This window comes from Falco peregrinus, chromosome 6 (assembly GCF_023634155.1).
Source record: "Falco peregrinus isolate bFalPer1 chromosome 6, bFalPer1.pri, whole genome shotgun sequence".
Classification (NCBI taxonomy): Eukaryota; Metazoa; Chordata; class Aves; order Falconiformes; family Falconidae; genus Falco; species Falco peregrinus.
Window position 1 is genome coordinate 27,693,972 of NC_073726.1, and position 25,531 is coordinate 27,719,502.

The 25,531-nt window shown below is 37.3% G+C and overlaps 1 long non-coding RNA gene across 1 annotated transcript in view; it reads right to left on the minus strand.

Moving 5' to 3' along the window:
- The window catches only part of LOC101924797 (uncharacterized), a 168,189-nt gene that overhangs the window by 44,129 nt on the left and 98,529 nt on the right, over positions 1-25,531 (minus strand). Inside the window, exon 2 of the long non-coding RNA XR_240991.2 lies at positions 18,543-18,578. This is a non-coding gene — a long non-coding RNA (uncharacterized LOC101924797). The remainder of the gene's footprint in view (positions 1-18,542; positions 18,579-25,531) is intronic.

Here is a 25,531-nt window from a genome sequence, read left to right on the forward strand (position 1 = left end):
TTTTAATATTGCATTGGTTTTGAAGGATAAAATGTGAAAAATATTTTTAGTATTTTCTTTTACAGGAGAACTGCTCAGAGGCTGGATGTTGTATTCACCTTAACTCCTTGCCTTCTACCTGGTTTTTATTTAATATCATCAACATTTTTGTATACCATTGTTGTGGGTAAATACCAGTCAGCAGCTAAGTACCACACAGCCACTTGGTCACTCCAAACCCTCACACCCCTGGTGGGATGGGGAGAAGAATCAGAAAAACAGAAAACCTGTGGGTTGACATAAAAACAATTTAATAATTGAAATAAATAAAGTATACTACTACTACTACTGATTGTAATGAAAAGGGAGATAACAAAAAGAGAAAGAGAAATAAAAGTCAAGAGGGAATTAAAAAAAAAAAGAAACAGCAAGCAATGCACAATAGAGTTGCTCACCACCCACTGACCCATGCTCAGCCAGGCCCCAAGCAATGATCAATGGGTCCTGGCCACTCCCCCCTGTTTATATATCGAGCAGGACAGCACAGAAAACCCTTTTGGCCAGTTTGGGTCAGCTGTCCTGGCTGTGTCCCCTCCCAGCTTGTGGTGACCCGCCAGCCCTCTTGCTGGCAAAGCCTGGGAAGTGGAAAAGCCCTTGACTTAGTATAAATGCTACTTAGCAACAACTGAAACCATCAGTGCATTATCAATATTATTCTCAAACTAAATCCAAAATACAGCACTGTACTAGCTACTAAGAAGAAAATTAACTCTACTGCAGCCAAAACCAGGACACCCTGCTTCTAAAAGCCAGCTATCAGGATTCTTGCTGGGCGTTTAATGTAGATGAAATGTTGATGTTTTTAATGCCCAATACTAAAACTTTACTAACACCAAGCTACCTCTTTATAATCCTTACAAAGTTCACCTGATGAACTCTGTGACCAACTGTGTCTCTTGCTTTTTTAATGTGAAAGCTTCTATACCTGTTAGATGAGATCCCTAAAGTTATGTCTTAACTGTCTCTTCAGAAATGCAAGATAAAAACCTTTTTTAGTTCAACTAATAAAAGGCAGAAATATTACTCATCATTTAAAGGCTCATCTTTGTTATATACAATCCTAACTAAGTTCATTTATATCAACTGAGATGTATTACATTTACAATGATTTTATGAACCGTAGTAACTTACTTAATTTATTGTGCCTTTGGTACTGTATGAAGAGAACACTAAAAGTCACACTTAATGCTTTGAGCTAACCTTAATCTCTGAAAATGGCTGGAAATATAATCTTGTTAATTTCAGTGATTATAGGGTAAAGTATATAGTTTATTGCTTTTAGGGTCATTTATTTCACCTGGTTTTCAATAAAGAGGTCTGGCAATGTGTCTCTACTTCTACCACAAAATCATAAAAGATGCGTGCTACTTTCAGTTTGGTAATGTGAGTGCCCCAGCAATCATTCACAAGATTGCTATGAAACAGGTACTGTAATGTATGCAAGTCTCTGCATCTTTAGCAATGTAACATTTTGACTCCATTTAACCTATTTTCATTTAATTCAAAAAGCAGAATGTCAGCTTGCAAGCCTGCTACTGAAAGAAAGAGAACTACACAGGCATAGACAAGTCACTACATGTGTGGGTTTAAAAAGTGTTCAATTCATTAAGCACATCCTATAGCTAAAAAGAAGGTGAAATCCCTCCCCTCTTCCTGCTATTGCCATTGTGGTTGTGTGGTGCACATTTCAGTTTGTCACACCCCTTCCCCGTTACTTGAGCGCACAGGGTAATGGTCATTAATGTCACTTGAGTTTTTGTGATGCTTTGGATACTGTGCTTAGGAGGACTGGTGGAAGGCACAGGAACATGAATTGTTTCATGTAAAGAAAGGTTAAGTGGAAGAGAAGAAACGTAACTGTCTCCTCATAGCAGTGAACTGGCAATTCATACCTAAGGTCAATACTATGCAGGGTGCTGAACTACAGTATTGCCCTGTTGTCATTCAGATATTTTTATCTGACAAGAAAATTACACTTTTTAAGCTGGGGCAGTGCAGAGGAAAATCAACTTATCATTACTAGTCTCAAATTTTTGTATTATCTTTGGACTTTTGGGGGAGAGCAAGCATGCTCTTTCAGTGGGCTGATACTTACTGTGTGACCATTCTTTCAGTCATTATTTTCCATCATGCTAGAGCAATGACTGTTCTTTAACAACATTTTATAGCTTAAAAAGCATTTACCATGTTTTCTCTCTTCTATAACACCCTCTTGGCAAGGAAAATCCTTGTCTTGGTTCTACCTAAAAGATTATGGCACAGGTATAATGCTCCACATTCCACAGGGATGACAATAAGAAGGTTATTAACTTCAAAAAGAGCTTTTGGAGCCAAATATTGAGCCAATGCAAGTCTGGCATGACACACCTCAATGAAATATAACAGTTTATACTAGCTGTGGTTCTTGTGTTTCTCAAAAGTGAATCTTTTCAGGGTTATGTAATTTAGTAAATCCAGTTGCGTTTATTGCCAATGAAAAATCTCAAGTATCTCTACACTACTGTATCTAAAGATCTGAACAGCAAAGGGTGACTAATGGCAGATTTGCATACTTGAATGAGACAGAAATTAGAAGAAATTAAGCTAAGTGGAAAAGAAAAAAAACCCACCAAAAATCAAGATTAAGGACACCTTGCCTATTGTTGTATTTAAGTAGCAACAACTTTCATAATTTTCATGGTTTTTGCAAATTAATAGTGCTCTAAAGGCATAGTTGAATCTTGAATATAATAATGTCAGTTGGTGGAAGGCTTTTTTCCCTGCATAGGTATACAAAAAATTGGGTAAATTATTAAGGTGAATGGATTCAACAATCACTTAGAATTTTCAGTGCTAGATTTGAAACAGACAAAGGAGGAAAGATTTTTGGAAAACAGTGAGTTTACTAAAAAAACCCTGTCAAAACAAATATATAAGAACACTGGTATAACTGAATTTCAAGGTCTGAACTGTGTGTTTGCTGAAGAGGAGTTAGAGTTTTTTCTAACCTGATTAATGAAACATTTTTGGAAGTGGAAGCTCCTGGCTACCGTGACTCCATGTTGTAACCCAAGCAGCAATCCCAGCCTACAGAAATGCTTTGGAACCTTGAAGGAAAGCTGTCATGGAACCTCACACAGGTATTCTAGAAGGACATCACCAGCAAAAGGAAGACTAGGGAAAATGCGGGCAGAAAACTATGGATGTGGCACGGTGTCTGATGACAAGGGAGACAGAAAAGGCCAAGATACTCAATGCCTTCTCTGCTTTGCTCTTTACTGGTAAGACCAGCCTTCAGGAATCCTAGGTCCTTGAGACCACGGAGAAAAAGGTCTGGAGCAAGGAAGGCTTACCCTTGGTAGGAGAGGGTCAGGTTAGGGAATATTTAAACAAACTAGACACGTGCAAGTCTGGGAATGTAGAGGAATGAAGTTGGGTTAATTAGCATTCATAATACACAGCTGTGGGCTGGCTTCAGGGGTGGTGGGTTGGCCGATGTAGATAAGGTGCAGCTGTGGCTAGTTAAGTGGTTGAAAGCCAATGAAGAGAGAGCAGCCGAGGAAGAAGCAGAGAGAGAACACATGCCCTGGATGAGATGAGGAGAAGGCAGCAGAGGGACTGGTATGAAGAGTGTGCCGGTATGAGATGGTAAAAGACCTTGTTGCAGCTGGCTAATTTTGAGAGTACTGTGACATGGGGAACCTCATGGGATGCACTTGTGAGTGCTGAGGGAACTGGCCAATGTCATTACAAGGACAATCTCTTTTATGCTTGAGAGGTCATGATGACTAGGAAAGGCTCCTGAGGAAAAAAGGAAACAAATGCAACTCCTACCTTCAAGATGGACAAGGAAATACAGGCTGGTTAGCCTCACCTTAGTCCCTTGGAAGACAATGGGGTAAATAATTTTGGAGACCTTTTTGAAACACATGAAAGGTGTTTGAGAGCAGTCAGTAGGGAATTATAAAAGGGAAATCATACTTAACTAATCAGAAAACCTTTAGCTCAGTGGGTAAGGAGAGAGCAGTGGATGCTGCTTATCTCAGCTTCAGTAAGGCTTTTGATAGTGTCTTCCATAACGTCCTCATAAACAAGCTGATGAAACACAGGCTAGATAAGTGGACAGTGAGGTGGACTGCACCTGTCAGACTCAAAGGGTTATGATCAGAAATAAAAAGTTCAGCTGGAGGCCAGTCAGTTGTGGAGTAGCCCAGCGGTTAATAATGGGGCCAGTAATGTGTAGCAAATTAATTAATGAGCCAGCTAGTGGGACAGAGTGAACCCTCAACAAATTTTCAGGTGATACAGAACTGGGAGGAGTGATGGATATGCCAGATAGTTGTGCTACTATTCAGAAGAACCTTAGCAGGCTGGAGAAATGTGCCAACATGGACCTCATGAAGGTAAGGAAGGGAAATGTGAAATCCTGCACATGGGGAGGAACAATTCCACATACCAGTACATGCTGGGGTCCAAATGGTTAGAAAGCAGATTGGAAAAGAAGGACATGGGAGTCCTGTGGGACTCCAAGTTGATCACTAGCCAGTGGTGCACCCTTGTGGAAAACAAGGCCAATGGTATCCTCAGCCTCATGAGGCAGAGGGTGTCCAGCAGGTCAAAGGAGGTGACCCTTCCCCTCTGCTTTGGAGCGTAGCACGCAGCTCCATGTTTCCCAGTACAAGACAGGCATGGACATACTGGAGAAAGTCCAGCAAAGGGACATAAAGATGCTTAAGGGATTGGAGCACCTGTTAAATGGGGAGAGGCTGAGAGACCTAGGATTTCTCAGCCTGGAGAGTAGAAGGCTTAGAGGATGTCCTCAGTGTGTATAAAAAACCAATGGGGAGGAGCCAGACTCTTCTCGGTGGAGCCCAGCAACAGAACAAGAGGCTATGCGCCTACAATGAAATACAGAAAAAATTCCATTTAAGCTCTTTTACTGTGAAGGTCATCAAACATTGGAACAGGTTGCCCAGAGAGGTGGTGGAGTCTCCATCCTTGGAGAAAGTCAAAACGTGTCTGGATAATCTTGGGCAACCTGCACTTGTTGACTCTGCTTTGAGTAGGGGTGATTTGAACTCGATGATCTCCCGAGCTCTATTCCAACTTCAACTATCCAGTAATTCTGTGATACAAAAGATTGTAGTGTGAGGAAAATAAGATTTAATGTTATCATTTCCAGTTTACCTCCTTCTTGCTTAAGTTTTATTATCTCAAAGATTTTTGTATTGCAGAATGTTCAATGTAAAACTTGCGTGACTAGTTTGGGGTTCCAAAATCCCAGATGCTGAAATATAGCAACATTCCTCTTTAAAAGGATAAAAACCACACAGACCAGTACCAACTAACGTCTCTGATAGCATAAATAGAAATTTTAAAGAAGCTAATGAAGTTTAGGATGACAATATCAGTTTATGTATAATTACAAACTGTAGAAAGCAAAAGACTAGATACAAGTTTAATTTGTTAAAGCATGTTTTGCAGCCATAGCAAATTTACTAGACGTATAGTCAAATTTGGTTGAAGTTAAATTAGGCATGCATCTTGATTCTTGGTTAAAATTCTTCAGCTGCATCCTGCTAAACTGGTATAAGTAATAATAATAAAAAAGTCAGTTCAAGCCGAAGCCTGCAGCTTATGTCCCATTATAAATTACACTTCAAATTTTCTAAACTAATTGTTAAATTTAGGCTTAGCAATTAGCACTGCACAACATTTACCAACAGAATTAACTGTATCACTTGCTATCAAGATGACATTTCAAGCTCAATTACATTTTCATATGTCCCAGATTGGTAGCTCTGATGCATTCTAAGAAAATAAAACCTAGAAATGGGCCAACTGCAAATTGTTTTGACAAGATTCAAAATAAGAAATGGTCTTTTTTTGTTTCTGTTTGGGTAAAAATGCAATCTTATTGGATACAAATGCAGTGTTATCTGAACAATGTGAAGTTTTGTCTAAGGTTGGTGGAAATAAAATGCAAATAATTACTTTACAGAGCTGCACCATTTGAGAATTATATCTAGCAATTTAACAGTTTCCAGGAGTCCTTATTAGCAAGTACATGAATATTGCTAGGAGATGCTACCTGGTGGTGTTTTTTAGTGTGATAAGGTATGAATCTGAGAACTTCAAAGGATATTTCCAACAAACAGCCAAACCTACAGAGAAACTCACAGCTGGATTTCATGTTGTGTTTACTTACTAGAGCCAACCCTGAGGAAGTTTTTGCTCTGCAACTGTATAAAGACTAAAACTCAAAGCCACTTACTCCTGATAACCCATTCAGAATCACAGAGTTGATCTAAATTCACTTTCTTTAAAGACATAAATAGTGAAAGATCTTAAAGTTGTTATAAGCCAGTCATACTTTCATGTAATTGCACCTACTTGCCTAATAGGTTCACAACGGAAAAGAGCACTTTACAGCTCCTGCTGAGGTATAGACCTCAGTGTTCTTCATACATGTGACACCTCTCTCACCTGTACCCCTTTAAGTTGACTTTTGGAACAAGGTGGAACATAGAGGGAAGTGTTTGATGTCAGTCTGGAGAAAGAACAGAACTGTAATTTAAAAAAAGAATGGGTATAAGCTTTCATTTTTCTTTTGATTAGAGGTTGGAGGTATTTGAGATGATTGTCATTCAGTCTAATGTCTTTCATGGTAAAAAAGAAGGAGTAATAATGTTTGTCGTAAGACTTGTTTATGTATCCGTTTCATTTTCTAGCATCCTTCTCTTTCTCTTGGTTGTATCAGGATAGTCACAATGCCTGTGGCTCTAATACCTCCACTTTCTCCGACTCGAGCTCCCTATTGAAAAAGAAATCTCTGCCTTGAAAATTTCTGACATTCTCTTCCAAATCCTTTGCTGACTTTAAAAAACTGTTCTCTCACAATGAGAAGGAGCTGTATGACCTTATGGATAACATCTTTTCCCTTTCTCCTCATCTATATGGTTGTTATACCTATGACCCAGGACTTTTCCAGGATATGAGCTCTGGAATCACATTTTCAGCAAGAGGGATGGGATGTAGTTTCCTAACATTCAATTACTTAAAATACCAACTAAGTAGCCAAATGCCATGTGTGCCCTCCAAATCATAACCAGCCTGTCCTTGTTCTGAGCATGAGAAATGCTGATGGTACCTCACATATGATGTTTTATTTTCTTATTAAAGGTTTATTCAGGAGAAATGTTCTGTACAGTGTGTTCAAAATTTATTTCCATTTTTTGCTATTGTGTAATACAAGCTTTTTCTCCTGTATTAAAATAGTAAATGAATGATGCATGCAATACAATAAAAAACTCATTTACTGCTATTCTGAGATGTCTTCTGAAATGTTGAGTTACATCTATTTCTCTTCAACCCTTTTTAATTTGATCACATGAAGAAGCTTGGCATGACAACCTTTGGAAGGTCCATTGGATCTAACTTGGGACATCTACAGTGTCAGAATTTAAAATAACTAATTTCCTTTGGCCGACTTTGTGGTTATAGGGAAAAATAAGCATCATTAGAATGCAGTTCATATGTAGCAGTGCATTACAGTAGATGGATCATGTCTTACAAACAGCTATTCTTTTTTTTTTCCTTTTTTTTTTTTTTTTTTTTTGGCTAGAAAGAGAATTGAGGATGATTGTTCCAAGAGGCAGCTTACAATTAGTCTGAGAAATCCTTCCAAAGTTTTAAAAAAGAATTAGCTTATCTAAGAAGAATGTGGGTTTAAAGAGGGAAAGAGAAGATCTGTCAGGTGCTACAGCTAGACAGCACTGACAAATTTTTAGGGAGCAAAATAAAAAAAGGAAGATGTAATATTTGAAGGTCATCAGAGGTCTACTATAAAGTGTTTTCCTGAAACCTAAGTAGTTACCCAAATCAGGGGTTTAATCTCATAGAATCATTATACAGTTAAAGAAGAGGAAACAGGCTGTTTCAGAAGTTGGTTTAGGCCCAGGACTTTGATATAAACCCTAAACTTAGATAGGCAGGATCTCTCTTTGGAAGCCTTTCTGTGTTGACTATATCAAGAATATTTTGGCATAACTTGAGAACTGGTTTGAACTACGTGTCTAGTCTGCTCACCTGAATCCCACTCCTAAAGTGTATGTTGCAAACACTTCACCAGTTTTGCCATGAGTAGAGGCTGTTATCAGTAGGGTCTTTCCATCTAGGAATCAAATACACATTCATAGCCTAATTAAAAAAAGAAAAATCTTGGAGTATGGATCATGCTTTGTCAAAGTCAGGCTGTCTAGAAGTTATCTGTGTCTCTCTGTATTGCATACTGCTACAGTTGCCTGCACATTCTAGGCTATTCATCCTATTATATATTATTGGTTCTGTGCCATTTTCAAACCAGACCTTCAGTGGAGGCCCTGCACACAAAGCAGAAGAGTGCAGCCCTGGTTATGGAAGCTGTGGTGGAGACAACTGAGTGGGTTGACAGTATTCTGCTATAAATGTAGGTGAAGTTCAACAAGGTTTGTTGTGAAATTACTTGTTTGCTCTTCTACAAAATACACGAGGAATTTCAGCCTAGCATCGCAACCAGGCAGTAAATTCTATTTGAATATTGCTATCTTGTCAGAAGATTTTTAAGACTTCAAAACTGCAAGCAGCAGAGAATCTAACACATCTGTAGGGAAGCTGTGATGGCCAATTACACTCTGAGTATCTTATTTCTACCTCTAAATTTGTCAAGCTTCCTCTTCCAATGCTTGAATCTTGTTATATATTTTTCTGCTAATTAAAGAGTCAATGATTATCAGATATGCTTCCTTCTGCAAGTATTAGACTCTGAACAAGTCAGTTAACTTCTCTTTATTAAGTTAAATAGCTTGAGATTCTGTTGTGGTTTAACCCCAGCAGGCAACCAAGTACCACGCAGCCACTCGATCACTCTTCTGGGGAGGAGATTCAGGAACAAGTTAAAACTCATGGGTTGAGATGAGAACAATTTAAGAATTAAAATAAATTATAATAATAGCAACAACAACAATAACAATTGTAATGAGAAGAAAAGAGAGGAATAATCCAAAAGGGAAAAAAACAAATGATGCACAACACAATTGCTCCCCACCCACTGACCAGTGCCCAGCCAGGCCCCGAGGAGCGATTGGTGGACCCCAGCCAACTCCCCCCAGTTTATATACCGGGTGTGATGTTCTAAGGTATGGAGTATCCCTTTGGTTAGTTTGAATCAGCTGTCCTAGCTCTGCTCCCTCCCAGCTTCTTGTGCCCCTCCACCCTTCTTGCTGGCTGAGAAACTGAGAACTCCTTGAGTTAGTATAAACAAGACTTAGCAACAACTAAAACTATCAGTGTGTTATCAACATTATTCTCATATTAAATCTCAAACACATCACTGCCCCAGCCACTAGGAAGAAAACCAACTCTATCCCAGTTCAAACCAGCACAGATTCTTTGTCTTTAATTAATGTACAAGCTCAGTCTATGTGCTAAGCACCAGGTAAAACCATTAAAAAAAACCACCAAAAAACCCCAAAAAAACCCAACCCAAAACCCCCAAACCTGCAACATTATGAACTTGCATATTATCAAAATAAAACACGAAAAGAATAAAAGGAGTCTTTCCTGACAGTCCATCTTCTCTTTCCTGAACAGAAGAAAGGAAAATGTATGTCATACAATAGAAATCGCCGTGGTGACAATAAATGACATGGAAAAGTTTACTGTATAAAGAAATTAAGGAAAGGAAAGCCACAGTTACAGTCAGACAACACAGAAGAAAGAAAATTACTTTCTGTTCATGAATATTCCCTTCAAAGTTAGGACACAATTCTACATCAATGAGTAAGGTATCCCTGAGAACTTTATATTTCTTGGAAGGAAAATCACAAGATACTGATGTGCAAAAAGGAAAATAACAACATTGAGAGAAATTTTAATGAAATAGATTTTTGTTTCCAATCTGATGTCTAATATGCACATAAAAAAAAGGCAGAAAGTAGAGGAATGATTCAGTGAAACACAAGTTTGGTGTGTCTTCAACGTCTTCTGATGGATAGATAGAAGAAGCTTAGGTCTGCAAATTGAAAATTAGTGATCTAACAATAGTGGAATATAATGTATCCCTGAGTTATTCAAGCAAGATCACATAAATAGATGGGAATACGTAAGCTACTGTTGTCCTGGTACCATTAGTCATGTTTTTCATAGCTTTGGTTTACAGGGCAAAAATGTATTTAATTAAAATTCTAATATCAGTCCGAATAGTTTTTATTTATAACCAGTCAAACTTTGCCGTAGCATGAAGATTTGAGGTACATGCTTTAGTTTGGGTTTTATAAGTGTTTTTTTTTTTCAATTTGTGCCTATGGTCACTGGAATGAATCAAGAGTGCCTGGGTTACTAAGAGATACTGCAAATCAGAGGCAATTTTATTTGAAGAGTACATCAGCACAAGGTGAGAACATCACCTGGAATCTCAGCAGGGTGATGGATGTCAGGTGTAGGTTTTCCAATGGCTGTATCCAGAACTCACGGAAATCAGTGGGAATCTTTGGTAAGTGCTGATTTAGCAGTTTGGCTATTGGAAATTGCCATGCAAAAGCAAGAGAAAAAAATCAAACCCAATCATTTGGTTTCAATTAATGTCTCATATCTTATAAACCAGAATTTACAACATAGTGAGTGTTAGGACATAGCAAATGGTTCAAAATCCTTCAAAACTGTCAGCCAGTCAAATTTTGGCATTCACAAGCAGCATAGAATTCCTTAGTAAAGTTTTCCAGTGGCTTAGTATATGTTTGGATCAATAGCAAAAGCACATTTTAACCTGAATAACATGTTGGCATTATGGTAATAACAAGCTTCTATGAGCATCTGGGCAGTGATTTGGCTCGTGAAGAGGGAAGGTTAGTATCAAGCAGCCTCAAATGCCTGACCTTGTTTTGACATGCACATTACAAGCCATCATCGAATTTGATTGTAACTAAGTGCCAGGCCTTCCAACAAGCTGTTCGGGGGTTGTTTGTTTGGAGTCCGAAATGAATAACTTCAGTACAGCTGATTCCTACAGTTTCATGTATTTTCAGGCAACTAACATGATTTGTAGGAAATTTAAAACTATACACAGTTGATCACACACACTGGACTTCCTCCATTATGTCAAGCTGAATGATTTGTCTAGAAAGAAAACATGGGTCAAGGTTTGCAAGGAAGGTTCTGGTGGTCAGAAGATAGACTTACAGGGCTTCATGGGTTCATTCTGTTTTAGTATTTGATTTCAGCCCTTTTCCACATCAAGCACAGATCACCAAAAATTGTAATATCTGGGTTTAACTGTTAACAATATTTTCAAGGTTGTTCATCCTTTTTTCATCCCTGAGACTCTTTAGTACTGTCCCTGGGTAGGAAGATCACTAACATTAACATGCAACATGACACTTGAAACTTCTGTTGGAAAACAAGAAGAATCTAGATAATGCACCTAGAAACTAATTCTAGACATTTTGTGACTGGAGAGAAAACACACAGATATGTGATATTCTTCCTAAAGAAAAAGAAGAGTGTGTGTTTACAGAACTTTGGAAAATACTGGAGGTAATCTGAGGCACAACAGACCGGCTTAAAGAATATCATCAATATTCACTGTACTGCATTGCATTTAGCAATGCAAGCTAAACTGTGTTCAGTTTAGACTCTGAGAAGCTGCTTCTCCATATTGATTTGGGATAGGATAAACTAATTCCAGAGACTGGTATGAGAAGGTGGTGTAGAGAACTTCTCTCTCTTTAATATAAGAGAACATGACACTAGGCTTCTCAAATAGCACTGGGCATGAATGTATGGGCAAATGAATCAAAGGGTCACATTTAGCTCCAGATTTAGACTTTAAATGTCAAAACCATAGAGATGTAATTCCAGTAGGTGTGTAAGTTCCCATCACAGCTAGGTGAAAGACAGTCAATAGTCAGTGCATTTTATGTGGGTGCAATAGCTTTTTAAATACTTGTAGGTGGATAAAAAGTGTATACCTGAAAACAGAATCTTAATCTCACATTGAATCCTAATAAAAAATTTCCAGCAAAATAGGTTGTATCATTTACCTTAGTCTTTTCACTGTACACAGACAGGAATAATAATAATGATTAAAATATTATCGTGCACATTATTAAACTGGGGAAGGGGAGATGTGTCTACCATATAAAACTAATTTGTAGTCTGCAGCAAACCACTGGATGGAAGCAGCTGCTGTCAAAGAAGTTTTGCCCAGACACAGAGCTAAGTTCATTATTTCTGTTCAAAATACTGTCTGAACTGTCATGTTTCCATTGTAGTTGTTACGATAAACCTAAAGCATCCAGATATTTGGCCTGTCTTTGCCACTAATTTGATAGTGGTTTTCAGATTTGGGTCTGTCCTATGTCTTTGTCTTTTGCCTACATTATGTCCAGGATCCTGAGCTCACAAGGACCTGTAGCAATAAAATTTATTAGTAGTAACAGTAGGCAGAGGAGAGGTTAACATGAAGAGGTATTTCAGTCAAAAGCCATGTTGCATTGGTGTCCAAAGTCTGGGCTTATGATAAGAACAAAATTCCTATCTAATAAGCTATATTAACAACAAAAAGAAATATAACAAGTAAACATCTCATTCATAGATAATGGTGGAACTATGATAATGCAGAGTTGAGAGAATACTGCCTAGTCTGCTTAAAAATCTGGCCATGCTGCTGTGCACTCACAAGTGTCTCAAGCAGGAAATGACGGAAAGCTCCAGTGATTGCAAATAACTCAATTGTTTTTCCTTTTCCAACCAAATATCTTCATAGTGAGGAACCAGAAGGGCATCATTCAGCAAGCAGTGGTGTTGTGAAAGCATGAAATATGGCACTTCACTGTGAATGCAACATTAAAGATTAAAAATGTTTATTACCTTTTACTCTTCTGTTAATTGTTTTGTGTAGAGAAAAATAGAAGTTGCTGCCTTAATGCATAAAAAAATCACAATGTGCATTCATAGATGAGAGCAAAGGGTTGGGGCTATGAAAATTATGTAAATGATGAATTCCAGTGAAAGAACTTTCAAACCCTTAGGGTCTTCAAACAGCATTAATTCAATAAATTAGATACAAAATTTAACTTTTTCATGCTAATAATGATTTCATAAGAAAAAACTCGTTAGTAAAGGTGACAAATATGAAGTTCTATTGAACATTTAAATTCAGGAATCTTAGTATGTGCCCCTGGGATATATTTACACAGCCAATGACTCTCTGATGTTATTAAGTAATTTATTTGAGAAAGTCTCCATTCATGAGTTTACATAAGAACAATATCAGGTTTACAAAGGCTTCTGTTGTCAGTTTAGCAAATACCTAATTCACAATGACTTTTGCTTAAGATTTTCATTAGGTTGTTCAATATTGTTTGATCATTTAGTGTCAGCTTCATAAGATCATAATTTCCCTTATATGAAAAGGGAAAATTAAAAGGAGAAATAAATTTAAAAAGTGAACTAAACTTAAATGTAAATCAGCCAAAAGAAAGGAGGGCAGTGTCACCACTTGTGATTATACTCTGCTTGGGTACAAACTATCCATATTTTACAACTTGAGGTTTTGCTGTAGTATATTTATGTGCCAGCAATACCAGAAATATCTGGAATGTTGCATATGGTTCACTTGTTCAGGCCTGATCTGTGATGTGACAGTATCAATTTCTGGCAGCATTAGTTAGAGTGGCTATCAATTAGATAGACATGGAGATGAAAACACCTTAGGTCTTGATTTCTATGACTATTCATGCTGTAGTCTATGGCCTCCAGTCAGTGTTGCAGGCAATGTGGAAATATAACTAAAGATGACAATTCTGGCATCAGGGATCAGCGTGGATATGACAGAAAGAAGTAGCACAAGATCTCCTGATGTTGAAAATAGAGGTGGTCAAAACTGTCAACAGAATATTTGTCTTACACAAAATGCTGGTTCATCAGTACAGAACTATTTCCCCGGAAATATGGTGATTTTGCTCAACTTTCTAATGAAATAAAGGCAAGCCTTGAAATCTTCATTGTCTCCTGGCTAGGCCATTCACCACCATCCCTCAGAGACCTCCCTGGTCCTCAATCTCCATCACAGGGCTATGCTGGAGGAGTTTTGTCTCAACATGTTTGAAATCACAGCTGGTTCCTGCTACAACCTACTTCTGGCACTTTGTTCTCTTCCTCAGGATGGTTCTCACTCTCCCATCACTATGTTTCCTGCACTCAGATGTCTTTCCACCCTTGTATCTCATACCCATTCAGGCTAAAACAGCAACACATCACCCTTTCTGTTTCCATGGGAGGGATCCAATCCGAGCTCCTAGGCTTGTCTCTGTGCCTTCCTGTACACTTTCCTGCATGTGTCCTAAGACAACTGTGACTTAAAGGACAATCTGCCTATGTGTTAAATCTTTTGGTCTGTGGCAGCATGAAACCCTGGCCTACACATAAACTTAGGCCAAAACAAACCAACCAAACAAAAAGAAATCAAATGAAAACTGATATTACAGCAACTACTAAATTGTGTCACATTTGATTCTAGTATGAGCTGCCTGAGAAAGCAAAAGTCTTTCCTAGCAACATCTCCCATGAGAAATGAAAATATGACTTACAAAAAACCCATGCAGAATTATGCAATGACTGTCTTGACTGAAACTTAGCTTTCCACAAACCTAGATGGCTATTTAATCTTTCACTTTTGTTCTTTACTGAATACATATATAATTAGAGTGAACAGGAACAGGTAGGCAAGTCGGGATTCAGTCACATTTACTAACACATGGGGTACTCAATTGTAAATGCATTTGTGCAGTGGTTCTCTGACAGAGTGGTTCTCTGATATTTAAGGGCTTCTGAAATGTAGAAGGACTCTAATCCGTACAAAAATAAGCTCCATTAGTAAGGAGCATAGTCACAGGAAATGAATGGGTACTCTAAGAGAAATCACGAGGCCAGAAAGGTAATAATCTTGGAAAGAATGTTTAAGGTAGGAGCTTTCAAGAGGAAATCACAAGGTCCCTTTGGTAAACTGAGAATAGAGGTGAGAAATGATACAAAATTAGGCAAAGGTTCAGAAGCAAGGAATGGTGGTGAATTCAAAATTACCCAAAAATCTCGACACCATGCATACTACAAATCCAACCTCATGCCCTGTGCTGAGGTACTAGAGGTTCATATTCTGGTCTTGGCTCTACGTCCCAGTACAATTTTGTGTATCTTGTGCTCCTCTGGCAGTGTACATCCAGAAAGTGGTGACAAAAAGGGAACTGATGTAGTAGAGGAAGGAATAAGTAGAAAATTGTGTGTGACTCTAACTCTAGACATGCAGCATGGCATTAGTAGCAAACACCTGAAAACACTGGATTTAGTGACAGGGAGACAGACACAGACAGAGATTTTAGATGTTGAAACTATGAAGTTGTTTCACTGGATCTGTATTAAGGTGGAATTTGGCCGAGTAAGGGAGAGAAGGCAGTTCAGGATGGTTTCCAGGTACAGACACAAGAGATAAGAGGGATTTGGCAGTGTAATCTTCAAGAGGAAGTTAATAAGGGGAAGTGTCTGGAAGTAAATAAAAAAGTTTTAGTATAAGTAGTACTTAGAAATAGGTTGCCATTGACCACAAAAAAAAACCAAAACAAAAAGCAAACCCATACATTTGATTAGTTGCCTGAGTGCTGAAAAATAAAAGTATAAAGTAGGAAACAGAGATGGAATGAGATAATATTTTTTGTAATAAGAGCCTTCTATGCATTTAGGGGGATTATTTTCATTTCTCCAGAAATGCCATTGAAGTTTTTCCTACTAATGCATTAGGTGAAACTGAAGTTTGCAGTACAAACAGAAGCAGAAGGACTGGTTTCAAACAAGGTGTGAAAGCACAAGAGAACAGTTTATTCTGCCCACTGCCACAGCATGTGGGTCCCACCCAGGGACTGCAGAAAGAGATAAAGACTCATGATTCCCTTCCCTTCTTCAAGACTAGAGGTTGGCTGTTTATGGTACTGGTTGTATTTGCTACATTTCTACTGATGACTTTAAAAATCATCAGACATTTAAAATGAAGTCTTTTGATGGCTCTTTCTTAGGTTTGAGTCTATGCTAGTGGGGGAACACACTTAGTCATACTTATAAGTGATCGCATCCTTATGCTATTTTGGCTGGACTGTAAAGAGCTGCTCCTCAGACTCAAGATGGTAGGATTTATTTAAGTGGGGGACACTGAGGCATAGTGCCTGACACATCTCTATCCAAACCAACTCTCCTGCAGAGGTCTCTCATTGTAAGGAAGAATCTGGCTACCCAAATCCAAGACTAGCTTTATGAAGGAGGACTCTGTTTCTATTTTTCCTGGTTTCAAGGAGGTAAAGGTGCCAAGAGGACCAAATTCTCCCTGTGAAATTGTTGGAAGTTTTTTATAGTGTTGTTTTTCCATGTGACACCGAGACATTCAGAGATCACAAGACAAATAGGAAGCAGCACAATTCCTGCTAATGGGGTAAAGCCACAGAAAGAGGAAGATGGAGCAATTTGACAGTGAACATTGGATTGGGTCCATAGGTAGATTTGGAGGACAGTATCCTTAACCATTCATGGTGCCTGAGTCTGCTGTTGAAGTCTTGCATTGACTCCTTGGTGTCATTTTTTCTCAAAATCACATGAGAAAGTTCACCACTCAGATTCTCATGTCCCCAGAGAAAATGAAGCATTTCCTACACCCTTCATAGCTGCGGGTTGCTGAGGAAATGCATCTCGACTCCCTATAACATTGTCCAGTTCCTTTTTAAACCACTGTGTATCAACTGCTTGCTTCAGCAACCTTCTAGTTGAAGGCAGTTGATGAAGAAATACTGTTATAACTGAATCTCTCACAGCAGTAAATTTTACTGTTTGATGTAAAATGCAATCATACAATATACAGTTAGAGAATTATGTCAAACTCTGATGTCTTAATAGTTGCACATAATGTTTCTCTACTGTTTGAAAGCAGTCTTGAAAATTGCCGAGGAAGTATTACTGCTAAGGAAAGAGAATGCATTTCTATTTCTTACAGGTGAGACAAACAGGTCTTATATAAAATTTCTCTAGCTTCAGATAAACAAAAAAACCCCATCAGCTACACAGAACAGGGATATGCAACTGCATGTTAGCTTTCTGAACTAAATTGCCAATTGCTTAACTGCTGAATAAAAAGCTCAACAGACACAGTCAGGATCATACATCTGTACTAAAGAACTTGGGATTTCACTTTGATTATTCTGTACACATTTTAAAAGTCCTAAAACTGGTATTGTTTACCCTTAACTTCTGGAGTTTGACAAAGTTTGGCCTTGCAAGATTGTTTCCATTGGAGGTGGCAAGTCATCACAATGGGCCAGGGATCTTTTAAATACTAGCTTGATTCTTTCTTTCCAACTATGTAAACATATGCTCATTTCCAGAACATAAAAGGATAAGAGTAACAGGCTTTTTTTTTTTTTTTTTTTCCTCAAAAGCCTACCAAGCCAGTTTTCCACTCAAAAAATTTCCTTGTTTATGCTCCTTCTTAGAAACAGAACCTCACTACATTCAGTGAACAGGCAATATAGGGAAAAATATCCCTCAGACCACCTGACTGACAATTTTCCCAACAGCCCAATGAAAAGTGCCGCTTAAAACAGAATAAAGCCCAGCAAGAAATGTCCTGCAGTCTGCAATTTAGTCATTTGGAAATCCAATGCAAAAGAAATCCTGTATATCCATTGGATTCATCCTGAATGTTTTTAGAACACTTTCCCTGATTGGATTGATCAATCTATCTACCTATCTACCTATCTACTTATCTACCTATCTACCTATCTACCTATCTATCTATCTATCTATCTATCTATCTATCTATCTATCTATCTATCTATTCTATGTCTATCCATCCATCCATCCATCCATCCATCAATCCATACACACATACATATGTATACACACACCCTCCTCCAAAGGGTGCTGGTCTTTCTGTGCAAAGTAAGAAAGAATACACAGAATTACAGTGGCATTTGTTTAAAAAAATGTGATGTTAGCTAGGTGTTCACAGTACATTATTTAAGGAAATTGACTGTGATTTATAGCAGTAAATAAATAAGACAAAGCTTGTATAACATATCTCAGCATTATGTATCTCCTGTGTTAATTGTCTCCAAAGTCTGTTCCATTTGTTTTCTAACAAGGTATGCTCTATTATTTTTGTCTATTTCATTGCTTGATTCTACCTGTCCTTTCAAAATTAGCTTGTCTAATCAGAAACCACTTTTGCTGGTAGTTCATTTCATATAAAAAGGAGGAATTCTTGTTTACTGGGAAAATAATTGGATTATAAGTTTGAAAAGAAAGAAATATGAATTGTAATAAATTATTTCTTAAAAAATGCATGGGAGTGTGAAAACTTATAAATTCCCCAAAAATTAAAACCACTAAGGAATGAAAAGGCTATAAATAGAATATGAAACTGGAAAGAGTGATTTATCATTGCAACTTACCTACTCCTTGCTATTCTTTTGAAAAGAACTGAATATCTAAGGAAAGAAGGAAAGATACATGTATTTACTCTATGATGTTCAAGTAAATATTTACATTAGCTGTCATTTTTCTTCTAGGTTTTCAGCCCTTGTAAACAGTAATTAAACCTTTATTATAGAAAGAAGAAGTATAATTTAACTACAGGTTGGGAGCCCACGATTACTTTTCAGTTATTGATTAAATTCTATTGATAAAGTTTGAATGATCTCAGGTAGAATATACTGAAGTTGCATGCATTATCTTGTTGCATGCATCTGCGTATATATAAGTGAAGGAGAGAGAATGCAGAATTTATGTTTAAAACTCTGGGCAATATACTTTGGATGTTTACACAGCTGATCTATCCCATATATTGAAGTGCTTTCCAATATTTCAATTCACATCAAACTGTAGACATTTCCCCCCTTATTACCAATTAACTAATATTTTATTGATAATCCTAAGATATTTTTAACTAAAATAAGGAGAAAAAACTATTAATCATATGATAAATAACTGAAAGGATTTATGAAAGTTCCCTAAAAGAAAATAAAGCACAGAAAAGAATGTGAAAAATTAGTGTAAATAAGATTATAGGAATTGGAAACAAGATCTGATAACTAAATTATAATCTTATAAATTCGTTATAACCTTATATTATAGAGTAGAAAAATAGAATTAGTATGAAATTCTGAAGTCCTAGGGAAAACTTGACTCTTACCTGTTCAGCTGATTAACACCTTGAGTTCTTTCTATTTGTTGACCTGACAAAGAAAAAGCAGAATGAAATTAAATACATTAAATGATGTGAGAGAAATGGTTAGGGGTTTACATTGATTTCTTCTGATTTTATTTATCTGAAAATCTTTCAGGTTTTCCTTGTTATTGAATTGCATTTATGATAGCAATTCAGGCTTTGATCCTTAAATTACACATATGGGGCCTGAAGTAATAACAATTTGGGATTAAGAGGATCCAGTTCTTATCTACGTACCAAACAGGTTGTTTATAGTGCAGTTTATTTAGTGACTATACTCGAACTTAGTGCAGGGAGATTGATAAAGGTAATCACCGAACACTGTATTGGCTTAGAGTAAAGATGAAAGCAAAAGGAACCTGACTCAGTAAAGATAGGAGTTAAACGCCAGATTATCCATATAAGTGTGTCAGTAAGAGGAATTTCATGCATGACAGATACTAGAATGGACATTAAAATGGTCAGGACAAAAATCATCAACAGTTACATGAAGCACATTGCTAAAGCGTATGTATAATATCCCATGCAAATTCTCTGTAACTTCAAAAGGTCTATTTGCATGCTCAAATTCAGTCTTATACATGAACAAGATAAAAACATTAGGCAGTTTCTTAATACTCATTCAAAGTGTCTACTCTAAATTCAGAAAGCAAAAGTTTAACATGCTACCAATACCATGAGACTCTAAATGGCATTATAAAATGACCAGACTAAATTTTATTTCTTTCAGTCACTAGTGTGTGTGTAGCCACTGAGGACCATAGCTATAAACCAGGCACTAAGCAGGACTCGCCCACCCAAGCTGCATGGAAAATGATATTATCCCACCTGAAAAATGAAGTTGTGATTAAACCTGAGCCAATGGCTACTTAGGAGGATTATTACGTCCAGAATGTAGGGAATGAATAGTATTTGGGCTGGAGCAACAAAGAAAATCACTGTTGTCCAGTCAGTACAGAATATTTTAAACAGATTGTTTCCTTTTGTTAAGCTAAATACAAAGTGGTGTTGCACCCACCCTCCAGCTTTATGTCATATGAGAAAGAAGGTTGACAGTGATGAGGAGTCTGTCAGGCTGCCGCAGTCACAAGCTCTAGATCTCTGATTCAAGACACTTGGGAGAGCATAATACTACTCAAATATGCAGTCTGTGAAAATCTTCAGGTAAGTGTTCATGATAGGAAGCCCCAAGAAACAGATAAGATAAACCATGACCGATCTTAACAAATGTTTGGAGTTTTGCTGTTTGTGTTAAAGTGATCCAGCCTGAAAAGGATTTTATTACTGAATAGGTAATCTTAACCTCAAAATTATTGGAGTATAATGTTTTCTAGACTGGTGGTTTTGGGGTTATTTTGTGTCTGGGTATGCATTGCTGTGGCTTGAAAGGCTCAAAAAAATGAAATCAAGTATGTGTACATTAAAATTCTCACGCAATTTATTCCCTTTGATTTTAATAGTTTTATTTGTATCTAGGATCATAAACTTGTAACAACTCAATCCTTTTAATTAATTAATAAAAACCCTAAAAAAATTTCTACCAGCGTTTCATTTTCTATCCTTACTGCTCAAGCTGCATTCTTGTTTGGTCCAGAGACCACTTGTGTACAGTACACCCACCCATCACAGTAGGTATTTAGGTAGAAGATAAGTCTGTGTTAGGAATGGCAATTCCTACTCATCCCACATAGGCTACTAAGGAATGAGATCGTAAGCTACTTCCAGTGTGATGCCTTTGCGTTGTTTCCTCCTTTATTACTTAAGCAAGCCGTGAACCAAAAATGTCCTTTTTCCTATCATATTGGCTCTTCACTTTACGTTGGTCACTTCTGACCTTCCCATTTGCTTCTTCTCTGCCTGCTGTGTCCTGTCACCTAAAGCAAGATCCATCCTCTTCACTGCTTGCCCACACAGAACGGGACTGTCAAATGGGCTCTTCAATACCAGCACAATGGAGTTGTGAAAATGAAGCCGAGCTAAATAAAAATGCACATAACTGTGAAATTATTCCTTTGGTGCAGTCCAAGTATTTGGCAGGCTCACATCATACATCAGATGACAGCATAATTTACATTATCTAAAATTTTTATTTCTTTTTTTAAAATATTTAAATTATGGAAAATATGGTGCTTTGAAATTTCCGTGAACAACAGCTCTACTACAAATTGAACTGCCTGCCTAGTACATTCAAAAAGCTGTTTTTCTGTTCCTAAATGGAGATTTTTCTTTTAAAAGAATGAATTGATTTTGTGACTTACAGTGGTATCATTCTGCACGTGACTCTGAAGTTCTTGAATCTTTCAAATCAATAATAAAACCATTTCGCTTAACTTTGTAAAGCATGTGTAATTCTCAGTGAATGTGAGATAAGGAAGTGTTACAGGTCCAGCAATAAGTCCTTTGAGTCATCTGCCTTTCCAGTTTGTCTGTTTTGGGTTTCCCATTCTGTATTGATGGGAACATTACTTGTTTTGGATCAGCCTTCATAATTCAGACAGATAGTGTCAGGCTTTTGCTCAGAAGTGGATGAGACCAGTAGACTATGAAGGACAAGCTCCATGTTATTATAAAATATGTATTGTCCAATAACAAATCAGGAGCTTTCAACCTATAAAGCTTGGGGCTATAACCTATCTCCCTGTAGCCTCTACCTCACCAGTGAGTTTGGTACTACTCCCATTCTCACGTCTCCTTAACAACTTATTCTTGGTCCAGCTAAGCTTTAAGAGATTCTTTGCCAGCACTAAAGGCTACATGCACTTCAGAGACATAACTGGTTGGCTGGTCTGGGCTGCAGATATTTCAATATAACCCTTTTGTGTCGGCACCTTATTCATTAGTAATTGAAATCCCTTTCCTTTCAAATAAGAGTTCCTTCAGGTAAGATGCAGCGTAATGTCAGCATAGTGATGATTCCTCCAACTGAGATGTTCTGGTTACATTCCTTGGCTATCAGAGTTCAGTGTTTGCAAATCTTTGGTGCAATTTAGTCACTAAATTACATTAGTAATAGAATCCCAGGAAAAAAGTTAGGGTGGAAGGGACCTCTGGAAGTCATCTGACCCAGTGCTCATGTGCTGTTGCACACTGTAAATGAAGGTGCCTTGATAAACTTCTGCTTTTTTGAGTCTAAGTGCATTTGTCTCCTCTTGTAAATGCAAATTAAATGTATTATACTATCCCGATGGTGATTTAAGACTATTTGCCATGTTTTACAATTGGGATAAGAGTGGAGCTTGCAGAAGGTTAGATAACGTGGATCAACTGGCAAGAAGTATGTCAGCTGAGTGCAGTTGCTCAGGCACTGGCAGTCACGTAAGCATGTCCATAGCAAGCACCTAGGGAGACTGAAGACAAGTTCTCAATCTATACACAAGCAACTTCATAATGCTAATAATTCATAGCTGTTAAAGGTTAAATGGCTAGAATTGTGGTGCTACAGTCCTTTATACTTCACTAACTGAATTTGGTTAATTAACAATTTCAACTTCTTGAGAGAAATACAAAATCTATTGAGCTGTTTGGCATTGTGCTTGCACTGGGAATGGCTTATACATCCTTTATTCCATATTAAATGAGGTATATTTTGGACACAATTGCTATTAACAATTATATAGGGTTTTTTTGAGACCTCTGTTTTCTAGACTGACACTTCAGTAAATTTTCTGTGCTTACACACCACTGAGCATAGGTGAAATCCAGAAAATTAAGTAAGATTAAAGTGTTTTTATTACTGATTTAGAACTGTGTTTCTCTGTGCATAACATAAATTGTCACCCAGATACAAAAGTGAGAGACAGAAACGTGCAAGTCTATTTCACATTCAAAGCATACACTCTGGAGTCACAAAACCAGATTGTTTTGCCCATAACTAGAAGGCTGAAGAGCAAAATCTCATTAAGATTGGTATATGGAAGTAGGTTTACAAGCCATGCATATCCATGAATAGGTTAGTTTAAATGTCTGAGAAATAGATGGCTTTTCAAATACCTGGCTGACAGTTGGGTTCAGAAACACAAACTAAGATGAACTCAAAACTTGATACTCAGAAATAAATCTGTCTGGAAAATGGGGTTATGAAGAAATTAATCTACATTCTAGAAAGACTGCTTTTTAAAATTTTTTCTGATCTTCCCATGATTCAGCAACATGTGTTTATCCCTGGCATTCTGGTGGATTTAGATCTAATGCATGTGTTCTCATATGGCACCTCTGAAAATCTGATTTGCATGAAGTGATGCTTGCATAAGGTATTTAAAAGATTTGTCAACAGAAGGAATATTACTGCTGAAGGAACATTCAAAAGGCTTAGACCTTCATGTAGCGCCTTCTGTAAAATCAGACTTACATGCTCATAAAGCTAAAAAATATCTTTCCAGTGTTTATTTGCAATAACAACTGGTTGGTACCATTTTCTAATTTTGTTTGGTTATGTATTTATAATGGTATGCTATATACATTATCTGCCCCTATTGGTTTCTAGACCTTCTCAGTGCTGTGTAGATGCATACATGCAGAGTAGGGGAAGGAAATAGAAATTACCCTTGATACTTGCTGCCAGCCCTTAGGTTTCTCCTTAAACCTAGGAGGAAAAAAACCCCAACACTATCTTCTAATGGCTTTGGTTTTATAATTTGGGCTGGTATCTTGTAGGTGCTTATTTGGTAATTCATCTGAAAGATAAAGAATTTCTTTATTGAGTGACACAGTTAATTGTTGGCCTGTAGCCAGTCATAAGACCACACTGGCCTTGACTGCATGCTAAAACCAGCATAGATGTAAAACTATACATAAGATGCAAAAACATTTACATATTTTTTAATTTAAAGTTATAGCACTAATGCAAAAGTCAACACAGGCTATTGCTATGAAGATATGAAGTAATCAAAATGTGCTGGTTTTAGACTGAACCAGTTGCTAATGCATAGCCTGCAGACAAAATACAGAGGAAAAGAGGCAAAATCATTGGAAATTAAGCCTATTTTTCATTAACTTGGTCACATGAACTTATGTAGGTTTGAACTTTGCAGTCATTGCAATGCATTCAAAAAATAATAATGCAAAAACTTGCCATGACTTCACTAAAGTCCCTGTTATATTAGTAAGTGAGATCTCCCGTGGCCAAAATAATATCAGTAAATTCCCATGAATTTTAACCCAAAACAAGGCAGCCTGGCATGATTAAAAGCTTTAAATTCTCAAAGAGCAACATGATTAAAGCAGGACTGTAGTCTTGAGTGGCACCTCACTGGTTTCATTTGCCAGTATTGTTATTTTCCAAGGTAATATTTGATTTACAAGAAAAATGCTTTTAAGTCACACAGGAAGTCCTACAATGTATCCACAAGTACAAAATCCTCAAATTGCCCTCATTTGTCAAATGCTAAAGCCCTACCTGAGACTATTCAGTGGCAGAATAGAAATCTAATGACAGTAGGAAGGAGGGAGGTTGGATTTATAGAGGTTTTAGGAGCTCTTGTCTCTCCTCCCTTGTCCTCCTCCTGACTCCCTTTAATTCAGTGCTTTGACCACGGTAATGCAGTTAAGCTGCATATATGGCAGAGATGGCTCACAAGTCCAGTCACCATGATTTTATTGAAAGCTCTCATGTGTTAGCAATTTGAATTGATTTTAAATTCCAAATTATTAGTGAAGATGATGAAACACTGAGCTTTAATGTTAACCCAACTTTTCCCTTATGCTACACTTTCCCTCCCAAACTATCATGGTTTTTCTTGTGCTTACACTATAGCTGCCTCCATTTTTTTTTTTTTTGTTACATATAGCTGAGGTTCTAACACAGAGAATGAAGGCATTTTTGTACAGAAATAATGAATGCAGCATGGATAAGAAATAAATGTGAACAACACTTTATGAGTAGGTGATTACCCAAAATAATGCCTTCTGTTCTTGCTTACCTAATATAAATCCAAGTTATCAGATATTATCAGTGAAAAAATCTTAGGTGATCATACATAGAGTATGATCATGAAACTATCATAAAGCTTGTCAAACTATCATTTAAGTCAGTGTTGTGCAACAGCTCTGGACTGCTAGCTGCAAAGATCTGATTGTCCTGGATAAGCTGTGTATAGTTTTTAATAGTTAACTTCATTTTGTAAAGAACCTAGCTCAAGTACAGTCAAGGTTTTGTCTACCATTTGTTTCAAGAATCTGGATCAGATCCTTAAATCAGAGCCAAATGTGAATAAA